At 49.5% G+C, this 25595-nt stretch overlaps 1 long non-coding RNA gene across 1 annotated transcript in view; it reads right to left on the reverse strand.

The window, feature by feature from the left end:
• Window positions 1–9004: 9004 nt before the first annotated feature.
• LOC144306110 (uncharacterized) overlaps window positions 9005–25595 on the reverse strand; it is a 112296-nt gene continuing 95705 nt past the window's right edge. The window contains exon 2 of the long non-coding RNA XR_013373134.1: window positions 9005–9154. This is a non-coding gene — a long non-coding RNA (uncharacterized LOC144306110). The remainder of the gene's footprint in view (window positions 9155–25595) is intronic.

Genomic DNA, 25595 nt, shown 5'->3' on the forward strand with positions numbered 1-25595 from the left:
ATATTCCCACTAAATCTTAGGTGCTTTTGTCCACATTTCTCCTTGTTCATATCCAGGCACCACCAGCAGCCACCAAACCCCAGACTCTGACACCTGCAGGCTCTGCACAAAGCCTTCTCCAGCCTCATCTCTCTCCCCCTCCTCCTGACACCCTACTTCCCACCCTCCAGAAGTCAAGGCCAATCGTGTCCTCACCTTCTCCACCCTGTGCCTCTAAATTAAAACCCAGCTCTTCCCAGGAGACGCGGCTTCCTCTTCTGTCCTCTTTAGCATCTGGCCTTCCCGGGATGCATGTGCCTGCTCCTAAGGGCCATCTCCCCATGTCCCCTGTGCCCTGCTCACATGGGATCTCATGTTACCTGTCAAAGCACCTGCTGCCCCCCTGTGCTATGGCTATCTCATGCCTCTTTTACCCTCAAGAATTTAGCTCCTGGGATCCCTGGGTGGCACAGCGGTTTGGCGCCTGCCTTTGGCCCAGGGCACGATCCTGGAGACCCGGGATTGAATCCCACGTCGGGCTCCCAGTGCATGGAGCCTGCTTCTCCCTCTGCCTGTGTCTCTGCCTCTCTCTCTCTCTCTCTGTGTGTGTGTGACTATCATAAATAAATTAATAAATAAATAAATAAATAAATAAATAAATAAAATAATTTAGCTCCTGATAATCCCTTTTTCTTATGTTCTTCTTTTCTTCACTTCAGTGACTTAATAAATAACCATGCTTCAAATACTCCAACCTCCACTGCTCCGTACAGCTTTTCCTCTTTCCCAACTCACCCGATCCCCCTTGATCTCGTCATTACCAAGAACTACAGTCTCACCAGCCACCTGCCTAATTTCAGAAGCCCTGCATTCTGATCACCACTTCCTAAATTGCAAGTCCATTTGCCCAAATCCGAGGGGGCCTGTGACCCTGGACCAGCATTCATAGCTGTGGTCCACTGTACCTCTCCGGCTCTGCTTGGTGGCTTTGTTGTGCATTCTCGTCTTCAGTGGTGGACAGCACCTCACCACTCCTCACTCTTAGCGATGACCTTGTTTATACATGATTAAGAAAATTGAAATATGAAATATGAAAAGAACAGCCACAGGCTCCCACCACCCATCTATCCACCTTCTAGCATTTATGCCGGTAACATTCCCTTCTCCCCTGTTACTATTAGTGACTATGCTCCTCTCTAAGGCCAGCCTTCCCCCGGCCTGTTGGATCCCATTTGTCCTCATTTATTCAAGGATGGTGCTCTAGCAATTTTCCCCTCTTTCTCCTGCAGCATCAATTTTTCTCACTCTACTGGATTTTTTCCATCAACACACAAACACACAGTTGTTTTTCCTATTTAAAAAAATCTCTCAACCATGCTTCCTCCTCTGGCTATTCCACATTCCTCTTTCCCAGAGCAAAGTTCCTTGAAAAGCTTGTCTGCGCCTACTGTCAAATGTGCATCTCCTCCTGTTCTGTCTTGAGATCATTCTACGTCCATGGCCTCCTCTACCTTCCCAACAACCCTTTATTAAGGCTACCGGGGCCATCCGTTGCTAAAGCCAGCGGCAACCTTCAGTCTTCATTTTCTTGATTATCGTTAGTATTTTCCACTGTTGACCACTCTGTCCTCCTTAAACAGCCTTCTTAGCCTGGATCCGTGGATCCCACTCCCACCTGGCCTCCAACGACGTTCTGACCATCTCTTGTCGGTTTCTGCCTTTGGTTCCACCTTACTTCACCTCGAAACTCTAGAGCGCCCCGGGCTCAGGCCTGAGCCGTCTTCTCTAGCCACTCCCACTGCCTGAGGTTGATCATCCAGGCTCTGGCTTTCAATCTCATCTCTGTGCTAAGGACTCAAAATCTGTATCTCTAGCCCCACACTTTGCTCCAAACTCAACTCATTTATCACACTGCCTGGTAAACAGTCCCATAGGGTGTCTAACAGATTTCTAACACCTAATATGCTTAAAACCATGCTCTCATGTTCAAACTGCTCTTCCCACTTTCTTCTCAGTATCAGTTAAAGCAACTTCCTCCTTTCAACTGCAAGGCTAAAAACGCTGGAATCACCCTTGATGTCTCCCTCTTCCTCATCCCACATCCAACCCTTAAGTAAATATAGTCACCATCCCTTTGCATGCACGGAGGATCTGTCCACTCTGGACTCCCATGGCACCAAGCTACTGCAGGCCCCATGACTATGGCAAGACCTACAGGTCCTACTTCCTGCTCTGCCCTTGTCATTCCACAGTCTGTCCTCAGTACAGCTACCAGAGCCACATTAAAGATGCCAGATCAAAATAAATTAATTAATTAATTAATTAATAAAAATAAAGAGGCCAGATCATTTTAGTTCCCTACTGAAACCCTCCATTGAGCTCCAGCTCAGTCCAAGAGAACAAGGCCTTGCTCTGACCTGCCAGGCCCATATGGTCCGCCCTCCTCCCACGTCAATTGTCAGCCCTGCTCACTCTGCTCTGGTCGCATTGACCACTTTAATGCTCCTGGGTGATTCTCCTGCCTTCAGACCTGTGCACTTACTGTTCCCCCAGCCTGGAAGGCTTTCCTCCAAAAACTCTTCAGTTCCTTGAAGTCTTTCCTAAATTTCATCATCGGTAAGTAATAAGTAATTTCTCTGGACATCCTATCTAAAACTTCAGCCCTCTGTGATTTTCCCTTTCCTATTTTCTCCTACGCACTGCTCCCTTTCTAGCATACTGTGTATTTTATTTATTCATTATTGTCTTCCAGACTGTGTTCTGGGAGGGAGAGTTTTGTCTGACACGTAATAGGTACGCAACGAGCAGTGGCTGAATAAATAACAGGTAGCCATTACTGTTTGCCTGATATCAATATATCCAGACTAGATCTCTTGATTTACACTACTGCCAGCCCCCTTCACACATACACACACGTGCACACACTCCTGACCTATTGCTTAGTATTCTTCAATCAAATTAGGAAGCTGAGATTTATCCTCAGTCCCTCCCTTCCCCATAGTCCCTGGATCTAATCCACCACAGGCCTGGCTACTTGACCTTCAACATGCAACCCAACTATAGCTCCTGAATCCATCCTTTGCTCCTCTTTACCCCCACTTCCCTCTGGCCTGCTGAAATGGTTCTTCACTGCCTGTCTTGGGTGCCTCCTGCAACTTTAGCTGCCATCTGTCCCCCTACTACCACCACCTTTGGCTGGTGGGCTTTTCCCCTGCATGCCTCAGTTGAATCTCTTCAGGGCCTTCAGTGACCACCCAGACTACCCTGTCTAAAATAAATCCCCCACCCCCACCCACACACTCCCTCCTACAATTCCCTCTCCCCAAACACTTATCAAACTGCAATTACCTAATTTCTTTATATGCATGTTTCTTTCCTACATCTCCATTGAGAGTGTGACATCCTTAGAGACAGAGAAAGAGTAAGGAATAAAAGGAAGGAATAAGTAGACCCCTACATGCATAAAGGGATGCGTGAAACTGAGTTTGGATGCATTGCAGTCTCTGAAGCCATCAGCTGTCCCTCTCTGCTCCTAGGAACAGATGTTACACAGAAGCAGTGATGAGGACCAAATAAGACCTCCTAAAACATCTGGCCACCAAAGCTGAGTGATCTTGCTTCCTGTTCTTCTTAGCCTGTCCTTGGTCTTTCTCGGGAGCAATTTCTCTCAGTTTTGTATCTCAGTTTTGTGGGAGTGAGGGGACTCCTCTCCATCAAGCAGCATCATCTCAGACAATATTATTTGAAAGGGCTTAAGAAGCAAGAAATAACTCATCCCAAAATAACCCTTACTTGGCTTCCAGCTGCTCTGAACAGCTGGATGCTTTTTCTGAGCCAGATAGCTTCTGTTGGGAAGCTAATAAGATGGGGAAAAACCAAACACATTGAGATATGCTAAATGGGGTCATTGTCGTTAATTCCCGTAGGAAGATAAATGCCACTAGCTTTCTCCATGCAGATTTTCAGCAAAAAAAGTTTTAAATTCTGTGCTTAGGATTGTGCTGGCTATAATCAAAGGATCTTGAGTACTCACTGTCATGAAATTTATAAACTAGATGTGCTGAGAGAAATGGCACACATTAGATAATTAAAAAACAATATGATGGAACGTAATTAAGCCCTAACTAGTGTCATTCAGGTTCAGAGAGGATTGAGACTCTGAAAATGGCTTCTTGGAGGAGTTTCAAGCTACATTTTCAAGAGTATGGAAGTTGAAGGAAAGGAAAGCCGTCCAGAGGGCGAAACATTTGCAGAGTCTTGGAGGTAGACATGCACCTGGGGTGGTGCAACTGGCTTGATCCGGTTTAGAAGTGTCAGGAGGGAAGGTTCTGGAACCCAGATACCTGGGTGGGTCTCAAATGGACCACTTACAGCATTAGCACAAAACTCCTTAACCCTTCAGAGTCTTTTGCCTCACCTGCCAAATAGACGTACAAGCTGCAGTCCTTCCCTACGTGCCCCAGAGAGCCCTGTGGGATCAGAGAAAGGCCTGGTGTCAAAGGGCTCTGCCCTCAAGGGACACACAGGATGGGGGGTGGCTGTGGGCTCGGGGCCAGCCCACCCACAGCTTGAGAGCCGAACTGAGATTTAGGACGTCTGCCTCGGGAAACCAGGGAAGACCTCTCGGCTTCGATGTGGCAGGACGTACACTTTGTAGAAACACATTTCTTCCCTCATGTTGAATATAAGACGGCTGGTGAGCCAGGGCCACGTGCTAGCAAGCAACAGCAGCTTCCTGCTCGACAAGTGAGGGATTTTATAAAGGGCATCACCCCAGGATTGCAAAGGCATCTGGTGCTCTTTCGGGAGAGCTATTATGCCCTAAAGTTACATTTTTTTCCTGCTCCCTGCTTTCTTATAGTGTTGTCTCTGGAAACAAGAGTTTGGCAACTTTCTGTGGCAAGGCTTTGTTCCCTCCTAAATACCGCCATCTGTATTTAGAGTACGAGCAAACCACCGGTTGGTTTGGCATTTTGTTAGCCTCCAAGCAGGAAGACGTGACCTTCCAGGAATGAGGCCAGCCACAGCCTGGAGCAGGTGGGGTTAACAGGGCTATAGCTAGCCAGGTGCAGCAGAGCAATGGGAATTTGCCAAACACCCCAGATCTTCCCCCGTTTCTGGATCTGCTCCCTGGGTGCTACAGGAGACCTCTCCCGGCACAGAATGCTGTGTCGTGGGTCCCAGCGCTGTTTCTTAGCTCCTCCCCTGCTGTGCGAAATGCCCTACGCCGCCTCCTTAGCAAACAAGTGCATCTGAGCTCAGGCCCTGGTGCTATGCGGGTGACAGGTGATCATACACCCCTGTGTTGGGACCAACTGGCCACCTCTCTAATGGGAGAGAATGTCTACTTCAGCATATCTCAAAGTTAACTAATTAGCAGAATCACTTGCGACACTTGTCTAAATGCAGGCTCCCTGGCACCGTGGGACATTCTCATTCAGACTGTCTCAGGTTCTTGACATGGGCCCAAAGCGAATCACAGTGTTGGAACTACTGGGTCACTGTTACGCCGTGTGCCCCTAGAGATCTCTGACCCTCTGGGGTTTGGGTTTTGTTTCGAGGGGAGGCCACGGGGTGCAGAAGGAGAGGGAGAGAGAGAACCCAAAGCAGGCGCCGCGCTCAGGATGGAGCCTAACGTGCAGGGCCTGATCTTATGACCCTGAGATCATGACCCAAGGGGAAGTCAAGAGTCAGGTGCTCAGCCAGCTGAGTCCCCCGGGCGCCCCATGTGACCCTCCGGCTTGATGCAACAGCCGACGCGGAAGGAAGAAGAAAGCAAAGAGAGCTGTTTCTGCCTTAAAGGCCCCCTGGGTGTTTTCCCAGCACTTGGCCAAGCAGAATCAGTCGTTCCTGTCCGCCTTTAAGCGCGTGCCTGCTGTTGGAGCCGCCTGCCCCTCACCTCTCCCGCACGGTCTGTGAGCAATTCGAGGGCACGAGTCGCGTTAGTATGCGTCCAGCTCGGTGTGGCGTGCAGTAGGGACATCACTGAAGTTTCAATGGTGATGCCCTTAGTGCTTCAGGTCTGTGTCCTTCCTGTGGCCCAGCAGACACCTGAATCGGGATCAGAATTGGCGAGCCCAACGTCTGCAGTTGAACCTTGGAGGCCAGGTCTGTCTGGAGCCCGAAGCACTCTGGTATCACCAAGTGCAGCGTGGCCCCTGGAGGCGAAGCGGATTTCCCCCTCCGCCGGGAACCCGGGCCAGCCTGGACTCCGCGATGGGGCGGGCTGGACGGAGCGGGGGCCCTGGGCCACCGGGCTGAGGCACGTGCCACAGAGGAGCCTGGCCTCCCGCCGAGAGCGTGTCTCAGGCCCGGAGCCACAGGCCTCTGCTCTGCAGCCTGCCTGTCTTTCCTAGCTCAGTCCAGCCCGGCGCCCTCCTCCCCAGCCAGCGCCCCTCCCGAGAGGCGAAGGCGTTTAAGATTCCCCGCACGGGGTGCAGGAGGTGACTCCGAGCATCCTGCTGCCGAGTGAACTAATCCTCCCAGGTAATTCTCCCCTCGGCTCGGCCCGTCTTATTAGAGCGGCAGGCACCCTGCGATGCCTCATTACCTGTGCCACTCCGAGGCAAGGCTCTCTTCTAATGAGCTGAGTGATGTGGGGAGCCCCCTGCTAAGCACCCCAGATGGATGCATTTGTCCTGGAAAGAGGGGAGCCCTGAGCCCCCAGACCTGCTCACAGGACAAAGCTGTTAAAAGCAATGGACCCTACCCTTCACCCGCCTAACCCAAGGCCTCCACCATTGCACCCCATTTCCTAACGGACAAGGCACCCTCTCCTCCCCAGGGTCTCACTGCTGGGCCTTAGAAACTAGCCCCGGAAAGAAGGAAAGCAACGGGGTTTGGCGCTGGCAGCGGGGAGAGGGGTGACGCGGGCGAGACCAGGGCCGCCCCAGGTCCCTGCGATCCCTGCCCGAGACAGGTACCCGGGCCAGCGACCGTGTGCCAGAGACCCCCACCGACCAGCCAGGTCTTCCCCAAGCAGGTGATGGACACGCCAATGAGGATGGAGTGCTGCCCCCCGCCAGAGACCAGGCTGCATGGGAGGCCCCACGACGTCCCCCCCTCCCAGCTCGCCGCAGCTCCTGCTCCAGCCCTGCCCTGGGCGCCCCGTCCTCGCTGGCCAGCCCCCCTGCCGCTGGGTGGCATTGCCACATCCCCCTGCGCCCAGCGTCACGGGCTTGTCCCTGTGCACATTCTCCCTTTAACGACATTTCTCAAGTTGTCATTGTCCAAAGTGCAGACTGGGGGGGAAAGAAAGTGGCCGAAGGGAGACTGCGTGTGCATGTGCATGCATGTGCACACGTGTCGGTGGGGGCAGCTCCTCTGAGGACGGGTGCCCCTGCGTGCACTGCACAGGGAGCGGACAGAGAAGAAAAGGGCCCGCAGAACACGCCGCGTTCCCAGAATAAAGGGTCACGGACAGAACAGGCCCCGTGAGGCAGGGAACTCTGCAGAAGGAAAGCGAAGTAAAAATATTCCTGAAAAGCAAAACCAAATGGTCTCCGGGCAGCTGGCGGGAAATCGAGGAGGGTGGGCATAGCTGAGAGAGACCCAGGCCCAGTCCCCGGCCCGGCGCAGACACCACGGCACAAGCCCAGTGGATGGCGCGGCTCCGGGCGCAGGAGAGTCACGCAGCCCCGTGGCTCGGGCACCAGCCTTCCGTCCAGAGACCCAGTGCGCCAGCCTTAATTACAAGGTCCCTTATGACTAAAAACGCTCACCGTCATCCGAGCTTTTCGCGAGTCGCCGTCACTGGTCCCGGGCCACCATAAAAAATGTGATAATAGTCAAAAGTCTGAAAGGTCGCAGGAGTCACCAGAATGTGGCGCGGATACAAAGGAATCAAATACCGCGGGCAAAACGGCTCCGATAGACTAGCCTGACGCAGGGTGGCCACAAACCTTCACTGTAATAAACACACGATCAGCAAAGCTCAATAAAACCAAGTGCAATAAAAGGAGCAATGCCTGTAGTGACCTCTGAGACTGTCCCGCCGTCTCCCCCAGGTCCCCGGCCTGTCACTGGGCCACACCCCAACTTCTACAGAGCTTCTGATCTCTCTTTGTCCTCCAGCTACGGCCACAGGTGCTGGGGGAACTTGCACCCCAGAACCGAGTCAGTTCCCAGGCAAGCTACGGGACTTTCCAGTGCCTCAGTTTCTCCTTCCACAAAAGGGATATTCGGATAAGGTCCCCATCTACATCAAGAGAATTGAAAGGATAATCGTCTTTTGATGCAAAGGCACTTTGAGCCAGTTGGGTGTGGAGCCGTATGCCGACAGGGTCGCTTGCTGCCTTGAGGAGAAACAAGGGTGAAGGGTTTTGTGAAAGTTGGTGGAGAAAATATTTGGTTGTGAACTTGCACAGCTTCCACCAAGAGGGCAACACGGGACTCTGTGCAGGTCACCATCCGGCCACAACCTTCCCCGTCCGCCCCCCAAAGGCCCATGTTGTCTGTGCTACTCACAGCTTGTGCCTTCTCCTGGCCCAGGACAGGGCCACGTAAGTCAGATGCCCCTTGTTTCCCTTCCCTGTGGTCTCCTGGCCTCCACTCCAGGCTCCACCCCAGAGGGAGGTCAATGAAAAGACCGTATAGGCAGCGCATTACTAAATTGGATGCTATGAAGAGCACAGCCGCCCAGTGGAAGAATCCTGGTCGGCGTCTGTGCTGCCCCTGGGCTGCTGTGGGGTTTCCGCTGGCGTGAGAGATGGCCCAGACAGGGGGCGAGGAGCAGCTCCGCAAGCTCGTCAGGGGATTCGAGCTGGACGGGGCTTGGGGGGGCCATCTGGCCCATTCCCCTAACTGGCTCAAATCCACCTATGATACCACAGGACGTGGCCATCCAGACCCCGGATGGAACTCTTCTGCTGTGGGAGGAGACCTCACTTCTGCACAGAGTGTTTTACTCCGTGATTGCTATTCACCAGAAAAATCAGCTCGAGCCTGCCTCACGCTGACTGTTACCGGCACCAGCCCCATCCATTCATTCGTTCACTCACTCAGCAAATACGGGCACGTCACCTACCGCGTGCCAGACGCTGGTCTGCAACGCCACAGATGCCACGGTGAGCGGGACGTGCTGATTCCCACCCTTGCAGAGCGGACAGTCCTGCAGAGACACGCCCACAGACAGGCGCCCACGGTCTAGTGCTGCATCAGCCAAGGGCAGGGACCTCTGGGGACAAATAGGAGAGATATTTTTGTGGGCAATGAAGATGCAGATCAGGACAGGTTTTCCGGGAGGAACAACGTCGAAAAGCAAAAATCTGATCTGAGAGTTGGCAGGTCAGAGGAGGAGGAAGGGGTCAGAGTGCGGTGGGGGCAGTCAGGACAAGAACTGGGCCAGGGGACTTGCAAGCAAGCCACAGAGCTGATCCGAAAAACGAACTAGAATGGTGACAGCCAGGGTGGAGACATTCCATGAGCTGTCGAGCCCCTACCACCAGCCCCCCAGTTTTGTTCCCGGCCCAGGTCCTAAGCCCCTGCCCTCCCCACCTCGATTGCAGCCTCCCTTCCGCACCTGCCTCAGCTCTCGCCCAGGGCCTCACACCAGCTCTCTCAGCTCTGGCCTGACAGCTTCTCCGTGCCATGTGCTTTTCCCTATCAGATCGCAGTTCCCAAGGCTCCAAAGCCCCCAAACATTCCCCCATCCACAGGGCCGGCCCATGGGAGGTGCTCAAGCACATCAGAAATGGGTGCGGAAGTGTGTCCCATTGGCCCTGGTCTTCCAGGTGGAAAGCACGGAGACTAGGTCCAGCTCCTCGATGAGAGCCTCTGAGAGGTTTCAGAGCCGGTCCCATGACTCCCCCCAGGGCTCCTTTTCTCCAAATGAGGCATCCTTATCCCCTCATCTCAAATTACCCCTGCCCCATGGTGGCTAATAGTTCTCTGGATGAGATTTCAAATTAAAACTGTCGCTTTTATAAGGAAAATGTTGTACAGCCACAAAGTAAAATATTATTCAGTCACGAAAGGGATTGAAGCACTGATGCTTCGGTGGATAAACCCCTGATAACATTGTGCTGAGGGAAAGAAGCCAGACCTACAAGGCCGCATACTGTATGGTTTTAATTATACGGAATTATAGGCAAATTCATCGATACAGAAGGTAGATGATGGGTTGCCAGGCACTCGGGGAGCAGGGAATGGGAAGTGACTGCTAACAGGTAGGGGTTCAGAGTGGAGAGATGGAAACGTTCTGGAACTAGATGTGCCGATGGTTGTGCAACATTATAAATGTACTTAATGCTGCAGAGTTTAATATGGTTAAAGTTCATGTTATGTGTATCTCACCGCAATTAAAAGAAAAAAAAAAAAAAGCCCTGCCAGTCACACAATTCTCTGCACCTCATACAGCATTTTCATATACGGTGGAGCTTGCATGCCATCCACCCCTGCTTCTGCCCGGTTATCATCCTCCTTTGACAAACGAGGGAGCTAAAGCGCCTGCCTCGGGACCACCAGCAGGACGTGGGGATGAGGCCCTGGTCCTCACCCGGGGTCCGTACTCTCGCTGCCGCACGTCCACACTGAGGCCAGCACCTGAGCTGCTCGGTCGGCACATGAGGAGCAGAGCTACCGACACCAGTGTGAGCTGATTTATTCCTTATACGAACCGATCAGAGCACCAAGGCTTAGGATGCACGGGGGTTTGCCCTTGCGCCCACAGCTACGGCGTGGAGACTTGAACCCGGGTCGGTGGCACCAGGATCCCCGCTCTGCCCCCTGCGGTTGGAATCTGGGTCTGGGGGGGGGGGGCGGGAAGGCAAGGGGCGTTCGTTGGCCTTGGGGGAAAGGGCGGGCAACGTGAAGGCACAGACCTGGGAGTGCGCGTCCTTGTAGCCGTGGCCGGAGGAGCCGGGAACACGGCCACCCGGAGGCAGAGCGGCTGTGCAAGGCGACCCGGGGCCAGCTCTCTGACTGCTTGGAACTGCGGCCTTGTCCCTTCCCTCCTTAGCAGGGGACCCTTTGCCATGGCTGTGGTCTGACCTGGGTCTAGGGACACCTGTCTCCCAACTAAGGAGACCTGCCCCACAGGTCCCATCTCACAGATGGGGAAATGGCTGCAGAGGGGCCAACACCGACCCCCACGGCCACACAGCTGGTGAGGACAGGATCCAGGCGTAGACTTGGGGCTCCCGACTCTCTCATCCGTGTGTTCCCACGTACGAGGCTGCCTGCACATCTCTCACAGAGGTAGATCATCCTTGAACACTCGTCAGGGACACTCCCAAGGACCAGACACAAAGCAAGGCTGCTGTGCTCAGCCCCCGAGCGCGAGCACCCCGGGTGTTGGTGTGCAGTGGTGCTGGTGGAGGTCCACTAGCAAGTCTGCTGCCTCGAATGCACAGCCAGAGTCCCCACTTCTCTGGGCCTGGTGCCACCCCCGGCATGATGTTTTGAAAACCAGCTTATGAAGGAAGCCACCCAAAGGGAACCACTCATGTCTCTACTCCAAATTTAGGGACTGTGCAGGTTTGCAACCATAAGCTGTGGTTCAAAAGCCTAAGTTACAGATTTTTTTTAATTTTTGTTTATTTTTAAGTCATCTCCACACCCAGCAAGGGGCTCAAACTCACGACCCAAGATCAAGAGTCACATGCTCTATTGACTGAGCCAGCCAGGTGCCCCAAAAGCCTAAGTTACAGATTTTGATACAGAATGCAACACCAATTATCCAGATTTTTTCTTTTTTTCTTCTTCTTCTTTTTTTTTTTTTTTTTTACTGAGGCTAGCCTCCCTAACACAGTGCAGATGTCTACATCAGGGCTGTCTTTGTCAGCTGCTGCTCTGCAAAAAGCACCACCCTCAATCTCAGAACATCTCCCTCTATCTAGATACATCAAGAAGGCATTCATTCACCCACTTTGTGCCTCACTCTTCACATGTGTAAAATGGATGAGAGGAACCAAATACGCATCACACACTCCTGCTCTGTTGCTCTCTACATACGAGGTCCTCATCAAAGCACTCAACCTCCAAGAACCATTCATAAAATGGGGGAAAGAATCATCATATGTTTTTTCTTTTTATTTTTGTGGCTGCCTAGCATTCATCCTCCCTTATTCTAGAAACATCATCTTTGTTTTCCTTTGGGGTCTGATGGGCCAATTCCTTCCAGGGGGTGCAGGGCTTGTCTCACGACCCAGGTCTGACCAATCAATATATTCCATCCCTCTGGCCACAGTGACCCATCCGGAGACAGGCCACATACATGGAGCTCCATTCCAAGATACTTGTTGGCAATGTTGAGGAAGAGAGTTCCTCTCTCTGCCGGGATCGTTTGCAATAAGGATATCTGGGGCCGCTCCAAGGAAAGAACTCCTCTGAGATTGAAGCCAACACAGAGGAACCCAGAGCCACAATAGGAAAAGAGAGGGACAGAGGAAGGATGAGAGAGAAGAGAAAGGCCAACAGAGCAGGTCCCAGTGACACTGTTTGGGGCCCTGGAACCAGCTGTGTTTGAAGCCAGTCCTCACTCCTCCACTTTCTGTTTACATAAAAGAATCAAATCAGGTTTTTAACACTAAAATAGAAGTGGTCCCTGTATAATAGGTCTGCTGTGAGGCTTGGTTAAGATAATATAAGTGAAGCACTTAGCCCAGTGCCTGGCACATAGTGAGCTCTCAATAAATAATGATAGCTATTATGGGGAGCAAATGAGATGATGGATGTAAAAACACTCAGAAAGGCATAAAGTGTTATATAAAAGTAAGGTACCTATTATATGCTTTCCTGTTCTCCAATGATCTATACCTCCCATTGCGGCTTTATCGCCCACTCTCTCATTCTCTAAATATTTCATGTGCCCAATTAGACCGTGAGAACCTCACGGTAGGGACTGAGGTTCATATTCTGTTTTAGCCATCACAGGATATAACGTGGTTGTCAAGCACAGCACAGCGTAGCAAGGTGGTTAACATCACAGGCTTTAGCGCCCGAACACCGGGCTCCTAACGCAGGCTCTGCCCCTTACTGGCTGGGTAACAGCAGGGAGCTGATTTCACTCCTCTGGGTCCCAGTTTTCGGCTACGTAAAAGCGGGGCCAATGTGGGTACCTACGTCATTTAGTTGTTATGAACATTAAATTTACTGATTGTTGTAAAGCCTAGGTAACGGCGCCTGGCCCATAGTGAGCCCATGAGCGTGTCGAAGTGAACGCTTCCCAATTATTTTATTATCGTAACTCAGAAGCATTTACTGAATGTTTAAAGGATATACAGCCCTTTCCTTAATACTGTAATGAAGACAAGCCCCTGCCTTTAAAATAATAACAGCTAACACGTTTAGGGACATACCCTCTGCCTTCATCTTTATTTCTTTATTTCTCATGTGCTAATCATGTCCTTTAAAGCTGGAAGGAGCCAAAAGAGACTTCTCACTTTGCAGATGAGAAGAGAGAGTCCAGAAAGACTACATGACTTATCCAAGGTGGCATAGCTCGCTAGAAACAGAGCGAGGAGGCAAATCCAGGGCCCCCAACTCCAGACCCGTTATGCCCTCTTCACTAAACCACACTGCCGAAGGACGTGATACTGAAGCATACGGCCAAGACTCATGAATACAAACAACTGCAGCCAACAGAGACTCCTTCTTTCCTTTAACAAGTATTTACTTAGCATTAAAGTATGTACAACTGCCAAGAAATTAGGGAAATGAACTAGAGTGAAGCAGAACCACTCCCCACCCTGTTTTCTTGTTAACCGGGTATGTAGTTACTTCTCTCATTCATTTGGCTATTATTGATGAGTTGGCATTGATGATTTGTCAAGCACTGGGGCCAGATGCAGTGTCCAGATAGAGAAGAGATAGTCCTTGTCCCCACAGAGCTTAGAGTATCATGAGTTTGGCTTTACTGTAGTGCTCAGTGTTATTCACCGAATCAATGAATGAATAATTAAAGTGCCAAAGAATCAAGGGATGGATGGATGGATGGATGGATGGATGGATGGATGGATGGATGGTAGACGGGTGAGTGGATGTGTGAGTGGACAGATGGAGGAGTGGATGGATGGATGATTGGATGGATGAGCAGATGGATTGATGGACAAGTTTTTCAAAACCCTACACGTCTTTGAGCTTTATGCATAGGACATTGCACAATCGTCTTCCCTTGATTTTCCCCCCAAAGGATTTGACATGTAGCATGAGAGATGGAGTCAGGAACCCCGACACTCTAACTTATGGATGAGAAGGGTGGCACTCAGACAGATGGCTGTCACATGTAAGTTTGATTCTCCCATTACCTTTACAAACATAACCACCCGGGGCATAAGATTCCTACTCCTGGAATGGGATCGCGTCCTAGGAAAGTTTCGTTTCGTCCCCAGAGTTCCTCCTTGACACAGAGAAGCCATGCCTCAAGAAGGCCCTCCTGCAGATTGTGCTTCTCCTAGACAGCTGATCAGGCCTTTATCCCATCAGGAGAGAGTAAGTCCTGCCTAAGGGCTCACAGATCATCAGATGGGTCCGAGAGCAACCATTTGTAAGGCTGCTACTAAAGCCCACCTGCTTGCAACAGGGGTTATTTCTCTTCCTGTGATTTCTGCGCAGTTGTTCTTGAGGGAAACCATCTGTGGTTCCTATCCCACTTCGGGTTGTCTTCTATTTGTCTTCCCCCTAATGCCCGTTCAGCCGTGGCCAGGTGGATGTGCCATGGCTCTGGCTTCCTCTTTCTCTCTCACCCTGTCCCTTCGCTAGTCCTATCCCTCTCTGGCCCAGGTGTATTCTCCACTGCTTCTTGCCCACTTAGTGTGTTGACTCGGGAAGCATCCATTCTAACCCAAAAGTACGGGGCTTTCTTTCCTAATTTCCTAGACTGTATTGAAACCGCAATACCTCTGGCACCCACACCTGAGCATACCACTAAAGTGACCTTTGCTGCTGTTGGAAAGCATATTAGTCTTTTTGGTTTTCAATGTGATCCTTTCATGAGCAAAAGAGTTCCAAACTCATCACAATAACTACTATTAAACAGGAAGCAGAGCATCCAAGCCTTGAAATTTCATTGCAAACCACCAAGGCTAGTGTAGGATTCCTGGATGCAATTTAACTGCTGGAAGGCAATGAAATTCCTTATACCCTCTCTGTGAAAGCAAAACATCAAATGACACAGGTTAAGAAATGCAAACCTAGCCACCTGCTGTGCTCTTCAAATATTTCTAACGATTTTTCTGATGCTTTGAACTGATTTAACCCAAAGTGCATTTGGCCCCTAAACAGTTATTCCTTTGATTTTTAAACTGGGGTGTAATTTAATTCGGAGGCCCAGCTCTCCTATACTTCTGAGCACAAGGCTGGAAGCCACAAACCTCTGAATCTAGTGGGTTTTTTTTTCCTTAGGGCAAAAAAATTATGTTTTATTTCTGTCCAAAGAACATGACCTTAGGGTGGAAAATGAGCAAAACTGCAAAGCCCCGGGGACAGAAAGAAATTACATTGAATCTGAGGAAACCAGATATGCAATGTGGAGATATCTGACTGCCAAGCAGGAAATGTGTCCTAGTCTAAACCCCTGGTCTTGTCCTCCTCAAGATATTCCTGCTCTTGGAAGTGATGGGTAGCCTTGGGGATACTGAAAAAAATGACAAAAACTGGGGATCATTAAGAAAGACAATTAAAAAATTAGCCCATCCTCCTGCACTTCTTTTCATCTCTGCACCAGAGGATAAGCCAACGCAACCAGATTTGAGGTGCAACGCGTCTCGTGAGGTGGTGCAACAAAATAATCATCTCTCCGTGGGCAAGGCGGGCAGAGGCCGGGCAGGAAAACACAGCTTGAAATGAATGGAAGCAAATACTGAAAACGGAAAGGGATGCCAACTTGAATTTGTAATGTCCAGCCTCTGGTGTGATCATCATTCAACTTGCTCCATTTATTTGTATTGAAGAGCCAGCGTATTTGTTCTCGAAGCAAGAGCTTCCCTACAACCACATTCAGAACCATTTGCCGAGCCCGTGTCCTTAAATGTTCACAGTATTTTTATCGAACATTAGGAAAGCCCTTGGTAATTTGCAGCAATTTAGTATGCTTGCTTTGCTTTTAGAAAATCCACAGCAATTCAATAAACACCCAGTCACTGTGGCTGTTAACACACACACTATCTCTCCACAGCTGCCTGCCAGCTGTCACTCCAGGAAAGCGAGCCATCGGAGCCTCCCTACCGCCTCCCCTTCCTCCATGACCCTCACTCCAGCCTTTCCTCCATCCAAAGTGAAGCTCAGCTCCAGAAAACCTCATCCCCCCACAGCTGGCATCCCCCTCCTGTCTGGGGCACTGGGAAACCCAGGGCACACGGATGAGTGGGATAGGCCTATTGTGCACCCCAACTTGGCCTCATTTGGCGGTGAGGGGCCATCTGTTGCATTGTCAGGGTTGAGCAAGACCCGAGAAGAAAGACCCACCTCTCCATCTGCTCTCTGTAGCACATGCTGGTTTGGACTTGCTGAGCCTCATCCCAGATGCACACATACAAAGGCAGTAATCTGGACTCGACCACCAAAGCCTGTTTCTTCTGCTAGTTCTTACGTTTAATTACTAACTTTTTAATTTCCTAATAACCTTGGCTTTACCTGTTTTCCCCGCTTGCCCTAAAGATCTGGGGACAACCATGGAGGTTCCCCCTAAATAAGTGTTCTACATTTCACTCTACCAAAGAATATTCTTGTAAAAACTAGCAAGTAAGACCCACGGGTATCATGCCGCTCGTGAGATCACAGTTCTGGTAAAGACCTTCTGCCTTTGGGGCCAGCATCACATCTTTTAAGCCTTATCCCCATGTCTTCAGCATTTGACCGGACATGTGATAAATACTTAGTAAATATGTACTAACCTTAGTAAATGAAATCATTCATTCTTTTTTTTTAATATTTTTTTTCAATTTTTATTTATTTATGATAGTCACAGAGAGAGAGAGAGAGAGAGAGAGGCAGAGACATAGACCGAGGGAGAAGCAGGCTCCATGCACCGGGAGTCCGATGTGGGATTCGATCCCGGGTCTCCAGGATCGCGCCCTGGGCCAAAGGCAGGGGCCAAACCGCTGCGCCACCCAGGGATCCCGAAATCATTCATTCTTAAGCACCATTGTCTAATCACTTGGACAATGGGGCAGAAAAAAGTCTAATTACTTAGACAATGGGGCATACAAAGTCTCAATGCCTCTGCATCTTGTCCCTTCAGTGAACCCAAACCCAATACCTCCCTGGAAGTCTCTGTCAGCAGCCCTTAGGATCCTGGATTCCAGAAAACCCAGTACTGTGTCCAGAGAAAACTAAAACTTTCTGACACTCCCTAAGTAAAAGAGCTGTGCCGTGTGATGCCACGTGTCCCTCCATCAGTCACCCAGTCAACAGGTGGCACCTAACAGTGTTTACTCACCCACAGCCACCAGGTGACTAGAAACAGGCTTCTAGCAATGGCAGCCCTGTAGGTACACCCACATTTGCAGCTTCCACCATGTTCTCTCCTCTAGAAAACTGACTACAACTACCAAAGCTTCTGCAAATCTGGCGGATGTCCTGCCCATCTCCAGCGCTCCCTGAGAGCAGAGGCAACTGCGTGTCCTCTTACATGAGGCAAAGCCATGTCTCTGCTCTCTCGCATCAGGGAGGGACCTGTAGCATTAAAGACTGAGTGGCACCTTCTAATGGGACCACCATCTCCCATGGGGCGTGATGTGAACCCCAAAGGCTGATTCAGGGACCCGGCCCTGCCATCTTTTCCATCCCAGACTTTCCAGGCTGGAAACCCTCACAGCCACAAATAGCTGTCAGCAAAGAACCAGCTACTTTTCTGAGTTGTGTCATGTTTTGGGTTCAGTGCACTGCTTCCCAGCTGCAGATACACGTTATGATTGATGCCTGTGAGGTATGCCAATGTCCCAGATGGCCCCCATCCCCAACACCATCCTCCAAAACACAGCCTCCCCAACGGCTGCCTGTTATCACAGCCTCCAATGAGCACTGTGCCAAGAAAGAGATGGGGCAAGAATTTTAAATGGCACTTCCTGTATCCATGGCCTAGATCAGAAGTCCCTAAAACAGCATGTTTGATAAATTCATCCAAAAATCACAGCCAACCAGGAGCAGGGTGAGGACAAGCCCTCACACACATATGGATTTATTAAATATTTAAAGTTGCTACATAGATCTGAAGAGCCAGGTTATTTATTTTTGCAGGGTTGATCAATCATTTGTTTCCCTAAAGAATGCCAGACCTTTAACTACTCATCTAATTATGTCTGTGCAACCACATTGCTGCTACCCTGGCACTTAATATTTTATCCACACAGCTCCCCGGCAGGATAGTGGCTCCATGAGGCTGATTGTCCAACACGACTGCCATTTGCTTTGAGGAATCACTGTGCCCACTCCCATTGTATTCAAATTTCCCCTCCCCCAAAATTAAAAGGAATTTCCCTTAAAGAAGAGAAATAGAATAATAACTGTTTATGAGATGAGCACTGGGTGTCACACTACATGCCGGCCAATTGAATTTAAGTAAAATTTTAAAAATAACTTTATTTCCTTCCTTCTCATTTCAAACAGGAGATTTACCTTCACAAACCCCATTAAGAGTTTGATGTGTTTGCTGAAAACCGCTGCTGAGTTCAAGAGCGCCAGCAAATGACATCGGCCTGCAGCTTCCGGGAGCTGTATGGCTTCAAGATAAGGCCGGGTTCTTGTCTCAGCTGCAGCGGTGCGGCTTGGATTGATACCAGCCCAAGCAGCAATTACCTTTCCACATGTTGGGTGGCAGGAGGGATTCCATTATTTGTCAGTCTCCATGATAATGATAAACAGGTGCTAAGTGCCTGCAGGTAAGCTGGACATGGTACCAGATACAGAAATAAGGACACTGCCCGCAAGTTGCTTCAGCCAAGGAGAGACAAGGCAATGAATCTGTCACAGGTTTGGATTCCAGCCTCATCAGAGATTTGGCTTCCATTTGGCAGCCAGTTATTTCCTACAATGTCAGGGCGAAGCCTCGCTCATGTGCTATTACTGATTATTTATCTAGACTGAGCCTATCTTTACATTGATCTGTGAAAAAAAAATTGGTGGAGAGAGGCATTCGGTGCAAATAAATGGTACAAATAAGAGGGGAAAGAATTGTACTACTGTGGGAGAGCAAAGCCAGTTTAAATACTAAGCAACAGGCCCTCACATCCTCACCAGTAATGTCCTAATTCTGTGGGTCAAGTGGAATCATTAGATACTGTGTGTTCAAGGCCAGAAGCAGGGCTCCTTCTTCACATGCGAGCTGGAAAGGGCATTTTAGATCCAACGGGTCATTTTACAGATATGGAAATTGAGGCTGAGTGAGTAAAAAGACTTTCCCAGAAGGTCTGAGTGTCTCCGGGATGCACATTTATTCCCACGCCGACTGCGCCTTTTCCCTGGACCTCGAACTTAAGCAGGCATTGCCAGCTGTACGCATGATCATCTGCCCTAGACTCCTAAGCTGATTCAATGATCTGGCTCAGGAAAAACTTACAGGATGCAAATCCGCAAATCCACTACACTACCTGTGAAAGCAGAGGGCGTGGGCTCCAAGAGACGCAGTATAGAACGAAGGCATAACTGTGTGGAGGTTCCTCAAAGAGTTAAAAATAGACCTGCCCTACGACCCAGCAACTGCACTGCTGGGGATTTACCCCAAAGATACAGATGCAATGAAACGCCGGGACACCTGCACCCCGATGTTTCTAGCAGCAATGTCCACAATAGCCAAACTGTGGAAGGAGCTTCGGTGTCCATCGAAAGATGATGGATAAAGAAGCTGTGGTCTCTGTATACAGTGGGATATTCCTCAGCCATTAGAAACGACAAATACCCACCATTTGCTTCGACGTGGATGGACCTGGAGGGTATTATGCTGAGTGAAATAAGTCAATCGGAGAAGGACAAACATTATATGGTCTCATTCATTTGGGGAATATAAAAAATAGTGAAAGGGAATAAAGGGGAAAGGAGGGAGACAGAACATGAGAGACTCCTAACTCTGGGAAACAAACTAGGGGGGATTGAAGGGGAGGTGGGCGGGGGGTGGGGGTGACTGGGTGACCGGCACTGAGGGGGGCACTTGATGGGATGAGCAATGGGTGTTATTCTATGTTGGCAAATTGAACACCAATAAAAAATAAATCAAAAAAATTAATTAATTAAAAAAATTAATTAATTAATTAATTAGTTAATTAAAATAAAATAAAATAAAATAAATTAAATTAAATTAAATAATATAAAAAATAAAACGAAGGCATAGAGACCCAGTAAGTGTAACCAGGAACGGCGATGTGGGAAGACATCCCAGCACAGCTGGGCCCCAACGTGGCCGACATGTTGACCACCCCCACACCACTGAGATCTCGCCCCGGACCGTGGAGAGACCCCTGAACTGGTCTCTCTGCGTCTGCTCTTACCTGCCACTCCGCCTCCCCTTCTAATTCTTTCTCAGGAAAGGACCAGAACTTGTCAAACATCAATCAGATCATGCCATTCTTCTGCTTAAAAGCCTTCCAGTGGCTTCTCATCGTACTTGGAATAAGTCTTTCCCTGGCCTCCAGGACTGTTCACGATCCGGCCCCTGAGAACCTTGTCAAGCTCACCCACAACCTTGCTCCCCGTGCCCTCCTTGCTCCAGTCCCTTTCTCCGTTCCTTAAGCCCCCCTGGGGAGGTTGTGTCACAAGTCCTTGCCACTGGCCATCTCTTCCACCAGGAACACTCTTCCAAGAACATATCTCTGACCACCCTATTGCCCTCTATCACACGACCCCGTTCCATTTTCCTTCACACCACATATCACTCTGAATTACATTGTTTACTCAGGTCTTGGTTATCTGTAGCCCTGTAAAGTGATCCTGGTGGCCTATGGTATGGACTGGCAGGGAGAGAGCATACATGCACAGCAGAGTCAGGTTAAGCTTCAAATCTCACCTTCCTGGAGAGAAATGGCCACCCAGAAGGGGAGCAGCTCGGGGCCCGGCAGCTTGCAACGACATGCTCTTGCGGAGAGCACGGAGCTCCATACTCCCTGGATGAGCGAGCGGCTGGGGCCTGCTGCCCTCCACTCGCCTACACTCAGAGCTTCTCTTGCTGTTCGAGAGGCATCTGCGGTTCTGGGAGCAATTTACAAAGTCAAGATCTCCTGATCCGTCACATGGGCTCATTTCTGCAGCACTGCACGTGCATTGGGGTAGGGAGCGTAGACTCAGCACCCACAAATTTCTATCTCCAGCTTCTCAACATCTGGAAGGTGCCTTTTCCTCACCTCCTCCACCTGAAAGGTAAGGTCCAGAGGAGACAAGGACTCTGTCTAGGTGGTTATTCACAGTATCTCCGAAAGACTCTCCCTGAACCAACGTCACATGTTAAATAGGTGTGCAGTCAATTCTCACTAAATGAATTGAAAATTGGTAAATATGTTCACAAATGAAGTCCACTAAATCGGACAATTCATTCTGGCCTTCCCTTCAGTTAGGTTAATTTAGGAAGATTCATAATAAGTGGCTTCTCTCATCCTCTGAGTAAACCCCATAATAATTCCTAATTCATTGACTGTTTTACTTTGTGCCTGAAGTCACCACAGATTTGCAGGGACTTCAAAATAATTGAGGAATTGGGGGTGAAGAGAAAGGAGGGATGAGAATATAACGGAGTCCAGTGGCAATTAGTTTACAGAAATACGTTCAAAATGGATCCAAACCGGGGGCTAGAGGTCAGCTGAGCACTTGACTCCGTGCTCTCTAGTAGCCAAAGCCAATATTATGCATCCAAACACCACCAGCCTGCTCCCTCTGCAGCAGGCCCAGCAGTGCCCCGCGGGGTCAGCACCATCCGCCCTGCCCCACATGTAGGGAGGCAGCACTGTCCGTCTTTCTCTTAGCCAGCGATCCTAACACTTTTTTCCTTTTCAATACTGGGAAGGGGATTATTGTTTTCTCCTGTATCTTTTCTCTTCACCCTCACGTCTTCCATTCCCAGCCTATGGTCTTCTACATGTTTGTGGAGGTTCCTACAAATCTTTGTTGACGTGCCACACAGGATAAAGCACTCATTGATTTCTACCTGTTGGTTTTAATCTGTTTTTAATAGCAAGACTAACTTCTTACCAAAGATGAAGGCCTAAACTAGCTTCGGAACTTTTAAAACAGAACTGTTTTTAATGACTAGGTCCACTCATTTGCTCCATCAGTCATTCATGTCCCAGGACGCACCGCGTGGTTACCCTGTGGTTCTCCTTGGACACACGTGCCCTCGGTGGAGCGTATAAGCCATACAGACAATCCCGGATGGGACAGAGGCACACACCAGGGCTGAGAAGCAGCAGGCACTCACGATGGAGCACACGGATATTAAATAAGGATTGCGAGTCCCAGCCTCATTGCGGAGTGATGCCCGGCTAAGTAGGCCCAGGGTCTGAAACAGGACTCAGTGCAATCTTGAAATCATGTAATTTTTTGCCTCAGTGAACATGCAAATGTATTAGGGGGAGAAAGGAAGAAAGGGGTCCTGATTCAAAGACTTCTGAAAATGACAAGGATGAATGATAAAGAGGCTTAGATTACAGACACAATGAGGCGGCACCCATCCCCCCTCCCCTTGCTCAGCACCTTGAAGAGGGTAAGGCCCCCCAGGGCGGGGCAGCTTGTGCCTGGCCTAAGAAAGCCAGTCATGCCTGGGGATTCAGGATTCCTTGGGGAGCCGCCTAGCAAAGCTACTCATCATCCTGCTGCACTAAGCACTCTTCTGGGGCAGACAGAGGGGCTGCCAGTTGAGTGGCAATGAGGAAAGAGGAAGGGGCAACAGGAGAACACAGACCAGCCCCGGCCTTAAAGGAGGCGTGATGGACGGGGAAGACGAAGTATTTGGAGCTGAGCCCACACAGACGTGCACCACCTGTCTCATCACCTCAGAGAACAAGCAGGGTACATCTTCACCTTGGAATTTTCCAGAGCCGTGAGCATTCTCTAGGTAATTCAGAATCGCCCTAACCAAACGATTAGAAGAACCAATGGTCTTAAAGGAGCCAGTCTAAACCAGAAGGGGTCCTGCTTTTTTATCCAATCTGAAACCCTGCGCCTTTTGATGGGGTCATTAAGCCCGTTCACATTCAGAGTTACTATTGAGAGATATGAATTTAGTGTCATCATGATAACTATCCAGTCCTTGTTTTTGTGGAATGTTCCACTGAACTTCTTCTTAAAGGGGAATTTTAAGAGTCCCCCTTAAAATTTCTTGCAGAGCTGGTTTGGAGGTCACATATTCTTTCAGTTCCTGCCTGTCTTGGAAGCTCTTTCTCTCTCCTTCCATTTTGAATGAGAGCCTTATTTGGGGAATATAAATAATAGTGAAAGGGAATATAAGGGAAGGGAGAAGAAATGTGTGGGAAATATCAGAAAGGGAGACAGAACGTAAAGACTGCTAACTCTGGGAAACGAACTAGGGGTGGTAGAAGGGGAGGAGGGCGGGGGGTGGGAGTGAATGGGTGACGGGCACTGGGGGTTATTCTGTATGTTAGTAAATTGAACACCAATAAAAAATAAATTAAAAAAAAACCAGAAGGGGAAAAAATTATTTAAGAAATTTTTGACAATGTCATAGGAGTCCGAAAAGACAAAAACCAGAGCAATTCTCTAATCTTCTGGAATACACTGTTTGGATCCATGGGAGGATGGGAACTGCCCATGTTTCTCACCAGCATCTGCCCCAATCCTTGCAAACTCCCGGAGCCAGAAAGTGCCTTCTGCACGTGGGCTGCCCCATCTGAAAAAGCAACATGCTCAACCTAGGGATGAAATCAAGAGGCTTCTGGCCTGGTGCCTGCACAGGGTGGTGTCCACAGCACTTGCTCCCTTAGTTCCAGGAAACCAGTTTGTGCATAACTCCAGGAACTGGAAGACGCAATCTCCAGATCTCCACCCTAACATCAATATGGTAAATATATATCCTTAGAATGACAACTGCACAATGATACACCCTCCAAAATCCTATAGGAAGCAGAGCCTCTGGTCTCAACACGGGGAAGAAAGGCAAGGAAGGGTGATGGCCCCTGTGATGAGGATCCTTTACCATTCTGGCGTGGAAATCTTATCTCCCTATGCTACGGGAATGAAGACTTTGGTGACAACATACTCATCAAGAATTTAGATTATGGGAGGGGGAGAAAGCAGCGTATTCCCAAGAAAGAGCATGCCTCCTCTCCTTCCTATATTCTTTAATTCCAAAGTAATCCCATTTTAATTACATTTATAAATTTAAAATGGTTAATGTAGTACCATATTAGACACTCACACCCACCTTAAAACTGCACTTTAATTTCCAACTCAATTGCACATATAAATTTGAAAACTGAATACTGGGCAGATGAGAACAATTTCACAGCCTCCCTCACATGAGCCGCTTTGAAAACCACAGTCGCACTTTAATTCCTTCAATTGCATGTATAAATTTTTTAAAAGTTAATGCCATACTGTAGAGAAGAGCTTTAATTGAGTGTTAACGAGCTGCCAGATTAGCTCCTAGCCTGCCCCATGACACAGCGGGACCCCCCAGGGGCCCCCAGGATACAGAACTAAAAGCATCTAAATAAACCGAATGCACCAGCCACCCTCCCATGTGACCCACGCTGGCCCGGGGCCCGGGTTTCAGGTCCTTGGACCTAGGACCTAGGGCCCTAGGACTAGACTAGACTTCCTTGGTCTAGTCTTGGAAGGAAACGGAGTCGGGCGCACACAGGGACACATCAGCCCCCACGGGAGAGGGCGGCTCTGGGGGCCCACTGGGGATGTGAGGCCGTCCTGCAGGGCTGACGGTGGCACTGACCGCTCTTGTGAGTCTTGCCAGAAAGAACCTAAGAAGCCTTCCGGGCCTATCGCTCTACTTTGTAAAGGAAGAAATGGGAAACATCTTGCAGAAGAATTTGAATGACTTGATCAAGGCCACCAAGTGAGTTAGTCATCAGAATCGGAAATTGAGCGCATGATTTTTTCAAATCCACTTTTTTCAAATCCATTTTTTTGCAATCCACTGCCACACCGAGGCACTTTTAAAGCTCGGATTTTACTTCAACCAAGGAATACACACAAACAGCGCTTTATCACACCAAAGGGGCTACGACGCAAGTGGGCAACTGCCCGCCCCAGCCTCCTCCTCACCACTCTGCAGAGGCATCCAGCCCTCAAGCCCTGGAGGCCTCCATCCCCAGCTCCAAGTGGGGCCACTCGCTGCCAGAACCCGCTGCATGGCTGTAATCCTCATCCACTGCCTTCTGGAAATTTCCATCACCTCCATCCAACAGTCTTCCAAACTCTAGGTCTTCATCTGAAGATATTCTAGCTTCCAAGCTGCTGTTGATGAGACCAAGGCTCGCTCCGACCCCTTCCACACATTCTGCCCTCCTGTCACCCGCAACTGCTCTCTTCTCAGAAAGTCTGTAGGATATTCTCCTTACCGACAGGATTTGAACACTGACGGCGACAGCTTTGGGGTAGGAGCTTTCGTATTCGTTGTATTGGGCAATTGGTTAGTCCTTCCGATATGGAATCTCATTGCCTTCAGTTCTGGGATATTCCAGGAAATATTTCTTTGAAAAATAAATTCTCTCTGTGTAATTCCC

Source organism: Canis aureus, chromosome 3 (assembly GCF_053574225.1).
Source record: "Canis aureus isolate CA01 chromosome 3, VMU_Caureus_v.1.0, whole genome shotgun sequence".
Classification (NCBI taxonomy): domain Eukaryota; kingdom Metazoa; phylum Chordata; class Mammalia; order Carnivora; family Canidae; genus Canis; species Canis aureus.